Here is a 14,518-nt window from a genome sequence, read left to right as displayed (position 1 = left end):
GTGGGCAGGGAGGGGCATCGGGGGCGGTGTGCAACTTTGGGGTCATGTCGCTCAGTTTCCGTGATTTGTGACAGCCCATCTCTCTGGAAGTGAATGCAGAAGGGAGGGAGAGGGGTGTGTTTTCAAGCTGCAAAAACCTCACAACAGGTCAAACTGACCCAACCAAGAAGAAGCTTGATTAGAGCCTAACAATGGCGTTAATAGTCTTGTTAGAGTGCTCCGAAAATATTTGCATTTAGCTCGCAGATGGTTTTTTTCATTGTAAAAAAAAAATGTGCAATGATGATTCTCAAAGACACTAAAGAAAATTGAAGAGAAGAAAATTTTGGAAACAAATCATCTGCTCCATGATAAGGCTGTAGTGGGTGCAAATCCAGATGGTTCCTGACACAAAAGGATGTGAGGTGTAATCGTTTTTGTACTAGAAATTGGAGATGGACCATTGAAAGTAATAACGCAATTCCTGTTACCAGTTCAGGTTCCCGAGCCCTAAATGTCTTTTCATAAGTTGTGATGCTCTATTGAAACTTCCGATTTGTTTTAATAACATACTAATAATTTTTAACTTGTGAAATATGTAGGTAGGTGCTGAGAACATTTTTTCTTTTTGGAATGGCAACCCACCCCAGTGTTCTTACCTGGAGAATCCCAGGGACGGGAGAGCCTGGTGAGCTGCCGTCTGTGGGGTTGCACAGAGTCGGACACGACTGAAGCGACTTAAGCAGCAGCAGCAGCAGTTGATTTACAATACTTAAATTGTATTTAACTTAAATTGTTAGCTTCTGGTGTTAAGCAACATGATTTGGTTTTATATATATATATATATATATATATTCTTTTAAAAATTCTATTCCATTAGTATATTACAAAATATTGGACATAGTTTCCTGTGCTATTCAGTAAATCCTTGTTGTTTATCTATTTTATATATAATTGTATCTTTTCATCCCACACTCCTAATATATCCCTCCGTCCTCTTCTCCTCTTGTACCATAAGTTTGTTTTCTATGTCTGTTTCTGTTTTGCAAATAAGTTCATTTGTACTATTTTTTAGATCCCACATATAAGTGATATCTTATATGTCCTTGTGTGACTTACTTTACTTAGTATGATTATCTCTAGGCCCATCCATGTTGCTGCACATGGCATTATTTCATTCTTCTTATGGCTGAATAATATTCCATTGTATATATGTACCACATCTTCTTCACCAGCTCATCAGTCAGTGGGCACTTAGGCTGCTCCCATGTCTTGGCTATCATAAATAGCGCTGCTAAGAACAATGGAGTGCATGTATCTTTTCAAATTAGAGCTTTCATCTTTTTCAGATATATGCCCAAGAATGGGATTGCTGGATCACATGGTAGTCCTATTTTTAGCTTTTTAAGGAATCTTCATTCTATTTTCCATAATGGCTGTACCAATTTACATTCGCACCAATAGTGTGGGAGGGTCCCCCTTTCTCCACACCCTCTCCAGCATTTATTTATATACTTTTTGATGATGGACATTCTGACTGGAACAAGCTGATACCTCACGGTAGTTTTGATTTGCATTTCACTGAGAGCATTTTTGAATGGGTTTCTGAAATACTCAGGGAGGCAACAGGAGGAACAGGATTACCTTCTGAGAAAGTCCTCCCACTTCCAGCTCTCGACAATTTTATTCCTTCAGCTCCTAAAGCCACACCTAAAATTTTCTAACCATTATTCCTTCCACCTGATGCTTCCTCTTTTTTGGAGGGATGGTGCTACATGGCATGTGGGATCTTAGTTCCCCAGTTGGGAATCAAACTCATGCCCCCTGTACTGGGAGCACAAGGTCTTAATCACTGGACCATCAGAGAAGTCCTGCTGTTTCCTCTTTAGGTGACAGTTTCTCCCTTCCCATCCTCTTGGTGGTTGGCTTCTTATCCTTTAAGTTCAGGATTAACTATCACCCTTCTACAGGCCTTTACTGACCAGCATGAAACCCCTACTATGACTCCAGCTTACAGTGGGCTGGTTGTTCTGTGGCCACAACAGCTTCTTTTATTTGTTTGTTTTCTTGTCAATGGGATCTCCTACAACTCTAGGGTCCACAAGAGCAGGTGAACAGGGCCATCCTGGCACTAGCATCCATCACAGTGATCATCACCTCATTCAAAGAAGCCCAAGAAACATTGGTTAAGTGAGAGGAACGAAAGTTGCTGCTTCCCTTTTCCCCTGTTTTTTCTTTCTTTCTTCTTCTTTTTTTTTTTTTTTTTTCCCATTGGAAAAATTGCTTTGGGCTTCCCTGGTGCCTCAGTGGTAAAGAATCCACCTGCCAAGGGAGGAGACTCAGGTTTGATCTCTGGGTCAGGAAAATCCCTGGAGACGGAAATGGCAACCCAATCCAGTATTCTTGCCTGGGAAATCCCATGGACAGAGGACCCTGATGGGCTACAATCCATGGAGTCACAAAAGAGTTGGACATGACTTAGTGACTAAACAACAACAAAATTGCTTTACAATGCTGTGTTAGCTTCTGCTGTACAACAAAGTGAATCAGCTGTATGTATACATATATCCCCTCATTCCCACCCACCCCATCCCATGTTTCCTTTTTATTTATCATGCACTCATGGAAAATATACTAAGCATGAGCCCTTCTTTAGCTATGTCCTAAGATCTCTGTAGGAAATTTTCACAGCTTATTTAGCTCAGAATGGGTGCCATTTGACCTTGGGCTACTGAAGACTCAGAATAGGACTGTCACGATGTATTATTATTCAAGTTAATACAGTTTGATGTAAGGCTCATCTCCATTTGAGTAGTCGGTGATTTTTCTTCTTACCTTTCAAGAGAAATGAAAATGCCCTCACCTGGCCCATTAGTATCTACAAAGCAATACCTTATTCAGCACGGGGACCAAAAAAACCACAGTCCCTTTCCTTTCTTTACAAAATTGTGAATGGTAAAGGTCAAATCTCAGACTTCTTTTCAACTTGGAGTATAGTTGCTTTATAGTTGTGTTGTTTCTGCTTTACAACAAAGTGAATCAGCTACGTGTATACATACATCCCCTCCCGCCAGGACCTCCCTCCCACCCCACCCCCGTCGCACCCCTCTAGGTCATCACAGAGCACTGAGCTGCACTCCCGGTGCTATTCACCAAGTTCCCACCAGCTATGCATTTTACACATGGTAATGTATGTATGTCAACCCCAATCTCCCAATTCACCCCACTCCCCGTTCCCCTTCCATCTTTACATGTCTGTTCTCTATGTCTGCATCTCTATTTTTGCCCTCCGAATAAGTTCATCTGTACCATTTTTCTAATTCCACATATATGTATTAATATACAATATTTGTTTTTCTCTTTCTGACTTACTTCACTCTGTGTAACAGACTCTACATCCATCCACAAAATCTCAGACTCTTAATAACAGCGGGATTATTGTGTCTGTGGATACCCTACAGTAGTACTTGCCATAATGATTCTCGTTTTCATATTGATGAAATGACACCCAGAGAAGCTAAATAACTTTCCCCAGGCTCCAAATTTAGCAAGTGACAAGAGGCAGGATTCAAAGCCATGTCTGTTCAATGCTGAGACTCACGTACTCGACCCTATTACAAATAAACACTCTGATTGTGAATAGCATTGTCTGAGCCTGCACTACCCAGAACCAGGAGTAAGCATCCTAGGAAACAAGAAAAGAAAAAGAGGGACTTCCCCGGTGGTCCAGTGGCTAAGACTCCACACTCCCAGTGCAGGGGGCCCAGTTTGACCCCTGGTCAGGGAACTAGATCCCACATGCCACAACTAAAGATCCTGCACGCTACAGCTAAGACCGGGTGCAGCCAAATAAATATTAAAATTTAAAAAGAGCTGCCCAGGATCCCTTCCTTAGAACACATCATCACAACATATACAAAAAACTCCCTAAATGCACCAAGCTAGGGCAGACATGACACTTCCTAGTGGTGACCTTCTTAGCGGACAGGAGAATGAAATGACAGGGGTAGGTGGGGCTAATTGGAGAGACTTTCTAGAAGGTACATGTCATTCACTAGATTTTAAAAGAGAGAGAGGGATGAAGGAAGGAAGCATACTAGCGGGGCTTCCTTAGTGATCACTCCTACTAGCTGTATGGCCTTGGGGTCCGGGCCTGAAATACAGCCAGGAAGGATGGGAAGGATGACCAAGATATTAATTACTTGTCTTGGCACAGCACTATTGGCCTAGGGATTCGAGGCACCTTCAGGCTTCAAGATTCTTGAGGAATGAGGGTGGTGAGTTTCAGGAAAAGAGTGAATCGTAGTCTCCTCTGCTGTTCTGAATCACTCACTCCAGTGTGGCCAAGGGACAGGAGGCTGACATCAGCAGATCCTGGCACTTTCGCTGGAGTAGGACCTGTGGGAGAATGGCTTCCAGTACGGCTGTACCAAATCTGAAGTCATAAATATATTTTGAGTGGGGCAGGGAGCTTCTGTGCTTTCGTACAACTGGATTTCAAGTTAGCCTTCCCACTTTATTATAGAGGACAGTTAATACCTGGTTACTTTTTGTAGAGAAGAGATTCAAGATGCTCAGATCGGAAGAAATATCATAATGATTACTTGGGGGAATTTTCCTGTCTATATACCTGAGTTGAAGATAGATAAAATTGTAGGTTTCGTTATAACAAAAGGAACGTTGGTTCCTGCTCTTCAGGGGACCTCCTAATGCTTTGTAGGTCCTTTCTAGAAGACAAGGGCTTCCTTCTCTCAAAATTGATACCATAAAGATCTCAGCTTCAGTTAGGACAATTAACTCTTTAATGGCTTGGAACAGTGGATTCTGCAAAATGATAAGACAAGGAAGCAATAAATTTTCAAGGCCTCCCTATATAGCCTCCCTCCCTCCCCCAGGGTGGGCTCCATATGAATAAAAGTATAAGTCATTTATTCTAATTTCTTCAAACTTCACTCACTCTGTGTGTGTATACTCTTCCTGGAGTGTGCTGTGCTATTTAGTATGCACTTAAAGTGCATTTTAGTGGATATTAAAGAAGGCACTTGCTTATTGCCAGCATTTTCTATGAGTATCTAATTAAGTTCAGGTTCTTGTGTTAATTATCCAGTTCTGTAACGTTTATTAAGCTATCTGATTTTAATATAATCCTACTGCAAGCAGTGATTATGTAGTCATTCAACTGCTCAGAGAAAACGCATTAAATCCCAGATGTGTAAGGTGAATTGCTTGAATGCAACTGGCCATTAGGTTTGATCATAAAACGTTTATTACAGGAAGAGACACCATTTTAGTTTGACTTCATATCTTTAGTGCACCCACCATCAACTGATATAAGCAGAATTTCACAGTGTTTCTTAGTTTCAAACTCGGTCTCGACTGTGAATTACATTTGTCTCAATTTGTTTTTAAAAATACAATACTAAATAAATAATACTGTTTGTTTTTTAAGTATTTTCTCTCTCTCAACTTCAATAATACCTTTTGTTTTTAGGGATACTTTTTAAAAAACACCCTCTTCATGGGAATTCCCTGGTGGTCCGGTGGTTAAGACTTTAAACGCTCACTACCAGGGGTCCAGGTTCAATCCCTGGTGGATCCCACAAGCCCCACAGCATGGCAAAAACAAAACAAACAAACAAAAAAGTCCTCTTCAGCTAGGATTTTAAACTTGCACAACAGGTATATCAAAAAAGGTACCCTTAGTCCTTTTTTCCCTCACAGAGAAAATGACTCACCCGACTCGAACACTCTCAAATTCTTGTCATGGAACCCACAAACATCCCAGGTCCAAGCCCATTGGCCACTCCTTTGACCTCCTGTGACAGCAGAGGGGGCTTCCTCCTCCCACTCTCAGCTTCTGTCCTACTTGTCCCCTAACGTCAGCCTCTCCAGCCTTGTAAGTAAGCTCCAGCCTGGACCTTCTTTAATCCCATCAGTCCATTAGTCACTTCCTTTAGTACTTAAATACCCTCCAAATTACTCATATTTATAAACCACCCCCAACCTTGACCCAACCCCCTACCATCCACTACTGGCTCCAGTTCTCCCCCCAAATTTGGAGCTTCACTTCCTGAAGTGCATGTCCTTCCCAACTGTTCATTTTGTACCTACATTCATCTAGCTTCCGCTCCCACCATCCTTCATCCATTGGCCGCTGTGAACTTGCCTACGACCTCCCTGTGCTAAATGCCCCTCAGTCCTTACTGTGCTTGGCTGCTGGGTAGCATTCATCACCAGCTTTGGTTCCCTCCTTTTTGAAGCAGTCTCTTACCCTGGCTCCTGCAAAGCAACGTTCTCCTGGATAACCTCGTGTCTCTGGCTCCTTCCGAGTTCCTTTGTTAGTGGTCATCCTCCTCTGCTCCTCCTCCCCTTCTTCCTCCCTTTGCCTTTTCACTTCCTTCTCCTCGTCTCCTCCTCCCCTGCCTCTTCCTCCTCTTTCTCCTCCTCCCCTTCCTCCTCCTTCAGCTCCCATTCCCAGTTCTTCTTCTTCCTCTTCTTCTTTGACTTGTCCTTCAAATATCCTTCAGGATTCTGTTCTTGGCTATTTCTGACTCAGCACCCACTCTCTGGGCCACCTCTTTCATGGCTTTTATGAGCATCTATATGCTGCTTTCAAATCTATATCTCCCCGCCGCCCATTCATTCACACAGCAGGCAGCATGATATTTTGTCACACACAGATCTGTCACTTCACTGAATGCACTCATCCATATGTTCCTTTACTTTTAGGATAAAACCAAACCTCTTTGCTGATAAAATTTTTAAAAGCCCACCCCCACCCCTGCTCGAGAGGATTTGGTCTTACCTGGCACTCCAGCCTCAGCCTCTTTCCAGTCTCCTTCTGGAATTCTACATTCTAGCCCTACTAAGACCCTCACTTCTCTCATGGTCCATGCTCTTTCAACTCTTAACTTCCCTCTATCAATTCTTTCTACCTGGAGTCCTCCTCTAATGGGCCACTCATATGTCACCTTCAGGCCTCTGGTCAAGAATAGCATCCTTCAAGAGAGCTGTCCTCACCCCCAGGTTAGGTCCTGCTGATTTCTGCACATTTCCTATGAAAATATTCACTACACCTTTTTGATATTCATGTTTAATTGTTCATTGTTTTCTCCCAGCTCCTAGCCCAACACCCAGTATGCATTAGGTGCTCACAGCTATGTTATAGTTGAATGAACAAGTTTATCTAAATGATAATAGCATTATCCCTACATATTTGAGAATTTCCACAACCCTTCAGGAAGATGGTCCTTGTGTTCTCCCATCTGTGAATCAAACTGTGCTTCCAAACCAACCTGTTCATGCAAAATAATTAAGCATTTGTGTAAAACTGGGGTGGAAGAGGCAGCAACACCAAAGGCAGCTGAGCTACTCTTCTGCTGCAGAAAAGTGGGTGAGAGTTTAAATGGGAAGGTGTCTAACATCTGGCTTTCTTTCTTAAATCCTGGCTTTCTTTCCCTTACTGGGAGGTTTGCACATATGCTCTGTAACCTACTTGCAACATTATGATTAATAGCGATCATGACAACATTGTCCTTTAAATATTTAAAAGATATTTAGGTCCTAAAAAATACCTGGTCCAGTGGCACAGATTCCATTCTCCCAATATAGGTGGCCCAGGTTCAATCCCTGGTCAGGGCACGAGAACCCACATGCTGCAACCAAGAGTTCTTGAGCCACAACTAAAGATCCTGCAGGCTGCAACTAAGAGCCAGCACAGCCAAATACATAAATATTTTTAAAAATATTTAATATGTCCTTAAATGTGGCTGGATTAACTGTGAGACCTAGATTTTTTCAAAGCAGGGGAAACACTGTGATTTCTAATGGAGACACAGGATTAGGTATGTAGACATTAACATTGTAGAAAAACTTCTAGGATACCTTTTGTTGTTCAGTCACTAAGTTGTGTCCGACTGTTTGTGACCCCGTGAACTGCAGTGTGCCAGGCTTCCCTGTCCTTCACTATCTCCCGGAGTTTGCTCAAACTCATGTCCATTGAGTCAGTGATGCTATCCAGTCATCTTGTCCTCTGCCCATGTTCCTTTTGCCTGCAATCTTTCCCAGGATCAGAGTCGTCTCCAATGAGTCAGGTCTCTGCATCGGGTGGTCAAAATATTAGAGTGCCAGCTTCAGCATCCGTCCTTCCCATGAACATTCAGGGTTAATATATACGAGTTTCATATAACTGAAAAAAATCTTTTCATGTACCTACTTCTGGATGAGCAACAGGTGATGGGATGCGGTTTTCCTGGGGCCACAGGGATGCAGCTTCTGTCCGGGTCCTGTCATTTTGTAAATATATTTGCCTGAATTAAATATATATAAATACATATATTTGCTTGATGTTTTCCCTGTCTATAGCAGGACCCCAAATACTGAGAAATCTGCCTAAGATAAAGAAAATGTTTGGTAAGAGTCCAGAGATGACATTTCCTGAACCATCAGAGTGTAGAGAACCACCCTGATCTCCAGCAGCACACGTTGGGTAAATATATATATATATATAATATCTATTTATTATTATTCACTCATATATAAACCTACAGTGTTTGGTGTATTTCATTGTTGATTCTAAAATACGTGCCCAGGGACGGAACAGTGGAGCTTTAAAGGCAGTTAAAAGGAAAGTAGCAGGGAGGGTACATCGTCGCCAGCCTGGCTGAGCAGCAAGATTTTCTAAAGACACAAGAGGGAGTAGATGACCTTTCCAGAGCCCTCTCGTCCAAAGATTTTATGATTGCATGCACGTCCTCTGTCTAGACATGAAGGGTGGGTGCTCCTGCTTTTTCTGTGGTAGCATGGGGAAAAGTGTGATTGCTCCACCTACAGTCACATCGCAGAAACTACTCAACCTCAGCCAGAAAAATCAACAAAATCACAAACAAAACAGGGGAGAAAAAACCCACCGAGAACACAATTCCAGAGTCTGTTACAAATAATATTCTCCCCAAATTATATTTGCATTTAGTCCAGGCTTTCAGAGAGACAGTAACTTCCATATTCTGTGTTTTGCACAGTTATCAAGATTCATTCATATACTTAATGCCTAATATGGAAGACCATTTCACGAGAAAAGGAAGAGATTGAAAGTTTGGCCCTTCCTTTGACAAGTGAGGAACAAAGACCTGGACAGGTAAGTTAGATGACCATGGTTTTTCAGTGACTAAATGAAGACACAGGTGTTTGACTACTGATAGGACAGTGGTGTGAAGATTTCTCTACTTCTGAGACTGATCCAATGCTGCAGTGCTGTCATCAAACATACCTCAGATTCTTTCTCCTTTCATTCTTAGGCGCTGGTCCTCACGCCTCTGTATTTCAGGCCACCTGCAGGCACCTTGTCCCTCCTCTGGCCGCCTCACTTCCTTACCTCTGCCCTAATAAACTCCCATGCGATTCCATAAACTTGTCAGCTCTTACCAGGCTCAGGTCACACTAAAGACCTGCCCTGAACACTCTTCTCCAGACACCACATGCCTTTGCTATTTCTCTCTCTCTCTCCACTCAGGTCTCTTCAAATGTGTTAGGTAGTTAGAATAGGAAAAAGGAGTCCAAGATGGCAGTGGCTGAAAGACAAAGAAAGAGAAAAGCCTGTGAAAATGGAACAAAAGAAAATCCGTGGACTGAAGTGAGAACTTTAGGTGAAACAAATATGCCCCCTTCTTGGCTAGCCCAATTTGCGTAAGGCAGGCTCAGAAGGGAGGAGACAAAATGTATAAAAAGAGGACTGAGGCCTTTCCTTTGGGGTCAGCCCGCCCTCATGCCTTGAGGGTGTACTATCCTTTGTTTGCCGAATAAAACTCTGAGCTGTAACCGAGCTGTGACACTGGTCCACCATTTCAAATATTTGCTGTGGCAAAACAGAACTATGGAAATTACACACTCCCCCGACAGTCACTCCTTGCTGAGACCTTCCTTAACCACACTCCCTAAAAAAGTGAGTTCTTCATTCATTTTATTTTTAAACCATCAGTCAAGTATACTTTGAAACTTTACTTTGAAATAAAATGCATATATTGAAACTTACAGGAACCACAAAGCACTCCTTAAACTTCTGGAACTCCAGCACCTACAACCAGACTGTCTCTGACATGCAATCTTCCCTCCTTGACCCTACCTGATGGTGGCAAGACTGAACTGCTGAGAAAGGGGACAAGGAAGAGAGAAAATCCTTCCCTTCAAAGAGAATATCCCTTTGATTCCTCATCCTTCATCCTGACCAAGTTCTAAGGTTGGGCCCTACATCTTACATGTTTCTCTATCAAGAAGCACCTAATTTTCTTTTCTTCCCCCTATTCCATTTTATTTTTTGAATTTTTATTTATTTATTTTTGTTGTTTTGCAGAGGCTAAGTTGTGTCTGACTCTTTGCTACCCCATGGACTGCAGCACTCCAGGCTCCTCTGTCCTCCACTATCTCCCAGAGTTTGCTAAAATTCATGTCCATTGAGTTGGTGATGCCATCCAACCATCTCATCCTCTGCTGCCCCTTTTTCCTTTTGCCTTCAATATTTCCCAGCATCAGGGTCTTTTCCAATGAGTCAGCTCTTTGCATCAGGTATAGTTGATTCACATTGCTTTAATTTTTTCTGTACAGCAAAATGATGCAGTTATATATTCGTTTTCATATTTTTTCCATTATGGTTTATCAGAGGATATTGAATATATCAATAATTCCCTGTGCTACACAGTGGGACCTTGTTATTTATCTATCCTATATATACAAGTTCGCATCTGCCAACCCCAGACTCCTACTCCATCCCTCCCTCCCCACTGGCAACCATATATGCTCTCTCTGTCTGTGAGTCTGCCTGTTTCATAGGTAAGTTCATTTGCGTCATATTTTAGATTCCACATATAAGTGACATCATATGCTATCTGTCTTATCTGACTGACTTAATATGATAATCTCTAGGTCCATCCACATTGCAGCAAATGTCATTGTTTCATCCATTTTTATGGCTGAGTAATATTCCACCGAGTGTAAGTACCACATCTTCTTCATCCATTCATCTGTTGATGGACATTTAGGTTGCTTCCACGTCCTGGCTATTGTGAGTAGTGCTGCTATGGACACAGGAGAAGCAGCACCTAATTTCTAATTGTGACTCAAGTAGCTAGAAACCTAGCACCCCAAAGAAGGTGGAAACTTCCCAGGCCAGCTCTTAATCAGAACTCTGATGAGCAAATACCTTAATTTCCTATAGGATGGGACTTCAAATGATGGAATTTTGTAAGAATTATGCGTAACTGCCCAATAAATACATCAAGGCATTATTTTTTCTACAACTTCAGCACCACACAAAAACGTTTACAATTGGAGTGATATCTCTAGTAAGAGAATCTGAATATCCAATTTATGATATTTTGTCTCTCTCTTAACATTCTCACCCAAGTTATCATTCCAGCCTACAAACTCTCAGCGTGACTGAGTATAACTCAGTGTGACTCAGTGTAAATTGAATAATTTACCTTATATTTTTGTATTTTTGATATTTTCTAGATGTGACCTTTTATTTTCCACTTAGGTAAGTCCCTTTAACATTTCTTGTAGAGCTGGTTGATGGTGCTGACCTCTTAGCTTTTGCTTATCTGTAAAACCTTTGATCTCTCTTTCTAATCTGATTGAAAGCCTTGCCAAGTAGAGTATTATTGGTTGTAGGTTTTTCCTTGTTATCACTTTAAATATAAGCTGCCGCTCCCTTGTGGCCTCCAGAATTCCTGCTGAAAAGTCAGCTTATAGCCCTATGGGTGTTTCCTTGTTTGTAACTTGTTGCTTTCCCCTTTGCTGCTTATACTATTTTCTCTTTAGCTTTACTTTTTGCCCTTTTAATTACAGTGTGTCTTGATGTGGTCCTCTTTGGGGTGATCCTGCGTAGGACTTTCTGTGCTTCCTGGACCTGGATGTTTCCTTTCCCAGGTAAGGCAAGTCTTCAATGTATGTTCTCTGGGACTTCCCTGGTGATTCAGTGGCTAAGAATCCACCTGCCAATGCATGGGACATGGTTCAATCCCTGGTCCAGGAAGTAAGGTCCCACAGGCTGTGAGGCAACTAATCCTGTGTACCACAACCACCGAGCTTGTACTCTAGAGCCCATGAGGCACAACTACTGAAGCCAGCATGCCCTTGAACCCATGCTCCACAAGAGAAGCCACCACAATGAGTCCAAGCACCGTAACTAGAGAGAAGCCCCTGCTCACTGCAACTGGAGAAAGTCCTCATCCAGCAACGAGGACCCAGCACAGCCAAAAATAAATAAAATAAAATTTTAAAGAATAAGTTTTATGTACCAGTTCAGTTCAGTCACTCAGTCATGTCCAACTCTTTGTGACCCCCATGGACTGCAGCACGCCAGGCTTCCCTGTCCATCACCAACTCCCAGAGCTTACTCAAACTCTCATGTCCATTGAGTCAGTGATGCCATCCAATCCTCTCATGCTCTGTCATCCCCTTCTCCTGCCTCCAATCTTTTCCAGCATCAGGGTATTTTCCAATGAGTCAGTTCTTAGCATCACGTGGCAAAAGTATTGGAGTTTCAGCTTCAGCATCAGTCCTTCCTATGAACACTCAGGACTGATTTTCCTTAGGATTGACTGGTTGGACCTCCTTGCAGTCCAAGGGACGCTCAAGAGTCTTCTCCAACACCACAGTTCAAAAGCGTCAATTCTTCGGTGCTCAGCTTTCTTGATAGTCCAACTCTCACATCCATATATGACTACTAGAAAAACCATAGCTTTGACTAGATGGCCCTTTGCCGGCAAAGTAATATCTCTGTTTTTAAATACGCTACCTAGATTGGTCATAATTTTTCTTCCAAGGAGCAAGTGTCTTTTAATTTCATGGCTGCATCACCATCCACAGTGATTTTGGAGTCCAAGAAAATATCTATCACTGTTTCCATTGTTTCCCCATCTACTTGCCATGAAGTGATTGGACTGGATGCCATGATCAACATTTTTGAATGTTGAGTTTTAAGCCAACTTCTTCACTCTTCTCTTTCACTTTCATCAAGAGGCTTAGTTCTTCTTCAGTTTCTGCCATAAGGGTGATGTCATCTGCATATCTGAGGTTATTGATATTTCTCCCGGCAATCTTGATTCCAGCTTGTGCTTCCTCCAGCCCAGCATTTCACATGATGTACTCTGCACATAAGTTAAATAAACAGGGTGACAATAGCCTTGTCGTACTCCTTTCCCAACTTGGAACCAGTCTGTTGTTCTATGTCCAGTTCTAACTGTTGCTTCTTGACCTGCATACAGATTTCTCAGGAGGCAGGTCAGGTGTTATATGTGTACACACACACACGCACACACACACACACATTCTCTGCCCCTTTCTTCTCCTTCTGGATCCCTATAATGTGAATGTTCATAAACTCGATGTTGTCCTTTTCTCGTATTAGACTTTCCTCAAGTTTTAAAATTCTATTTCCTTTCTTATGTTTAGCTTCAGTGATTTTCACTTGTCTTCCAGTTCACTGATCCATTCCTCTGTATCATCTAATCTAGGGTTGACTCCTTCTAGTGTATTTTTAATTCCAGTTATTGTTCAGTTCGGCAACTTCCCTGGTGGCTTAAGAGGGTAAAGCGTCTGCTTGCAATGTGGGAGACATGGGTTTGATCCCTGGGTTGGGAAGATCCCCTGGAGAAGGAAATGGCACCCCACTCTGGTACTTTTGCCTGGAAAACCCCATGGACGGAGGAGCCTGGTAGGCTACAGTCCATGGGGTTGCAAAGAGTTGGATACAACTGAGTGACTTCACTTCATTTCATTGTTCAGTTCTGTCTGGGTCTTCTTTATATTTTCTAACTTTTTGTTAAAAACTTCTAACTTCCATCCTGTTGATACATTCATCTCCCCCCACCCCCACCCCCGCCCCGCCACCCCAGTTCTTTGAGCATTTTATGATTAGTATCTATCAGGCAGATTGCTTACCTTTGCTTCACCGAGTTCTTCTGCGGTTTTCTTTTGTTCCTTTGTTTGCTACATATTTGTCTGTCACCACATTTTGCCTAATCCACTGTCTTTATTTGTAGGTGGGCTGTATTTCCCCAATCTTGGAGAAGTGACATCTGTAGGGAATGTCCTGTGGGGTCCAGCAGTGTGTCCCCTCTGGTCACCCAAGCTAAGTGCTTTACAGGCGCCTTCTGTGTGGGCTGCGTGGGTTCTGCCCTTGTGACTGGCTGCCTACTGTAGGCACGCTGGCAGGTGTAGCAGGTCCCTGATCTGGTTGGGCTGCTGGTCTCTGATGGGCAGAGCCAGATGCTGGTGGCTCTGGCTGCACAGCTGAAGGAATCCCACTTTTGTTGCTGGTTTGCTGTTGGCTGGGTCTGATTCTTAATTAACAAGACTGCTGTAGTGCCATGATAGTTCTGCATCTGGTGGGTGGGGTGAGACCCACATGGTCCTGAGGCTGGTACCCACCCACTAGTGGGCAAGATCAAGGGTCCAGAACTGGGTCCTGGGGTCTTTGGCTGCTGGGTGGGGGCGCTCAGAGCTAGTGTCCATCCACTGGGGCCCAAGGGGACACAGGGTT

The 14,518-nt window shown here is 42.8% G+C and overlaps 1 long non-coding RNA gene across 2 annotated transcripts in view; it reads right to left on the bottom strand.

The window, feature by feature from the left end:
• LOC132342321 (uncharacterized) overlaps positions 1–13,880 on the bottom strand; it is a 68,947-nt gene extending 55,067 nt beyond the window's left edge. The window contains exons 1-2 of one of the 2 annotated variants that reach the window (XR_009490653.1): positions 8,191–13,880; positions 6,251–8,076 (exon numbers count right to left, since the gene is read on the bottom strand). This is a non-coding gene — a long non-coding RNA (uncharacterized lncRNA). Of the gene's footprint in view, positions 1–6,250 lie in introns of both variants that reach the window. The other variant, XR_009490652.1, reaches the window with a different exon arrangement.
• Positions 13,881–14,518: the final 638 nt, after the last annotated feature.

The sequence above is a fragment of the Bos taurus genome, chromosome 15 (assembly GCF_002263795.3).
Source record: "Bos taurus isolate L1 Dominette 01449 registration number 42190680 breed Hereford chromosome 15, ARS-UCD2.0, whole genome shotgun sequence".
Lineage (NCBI taxonomy): Eukaryota > Metazoa > Chordata > Mammalia > Artiodactyla > Bovidae > Bos > Bos taurus.
This window is presented reverse-complemented; position numbering and strand designations above follow the sequence as displayed.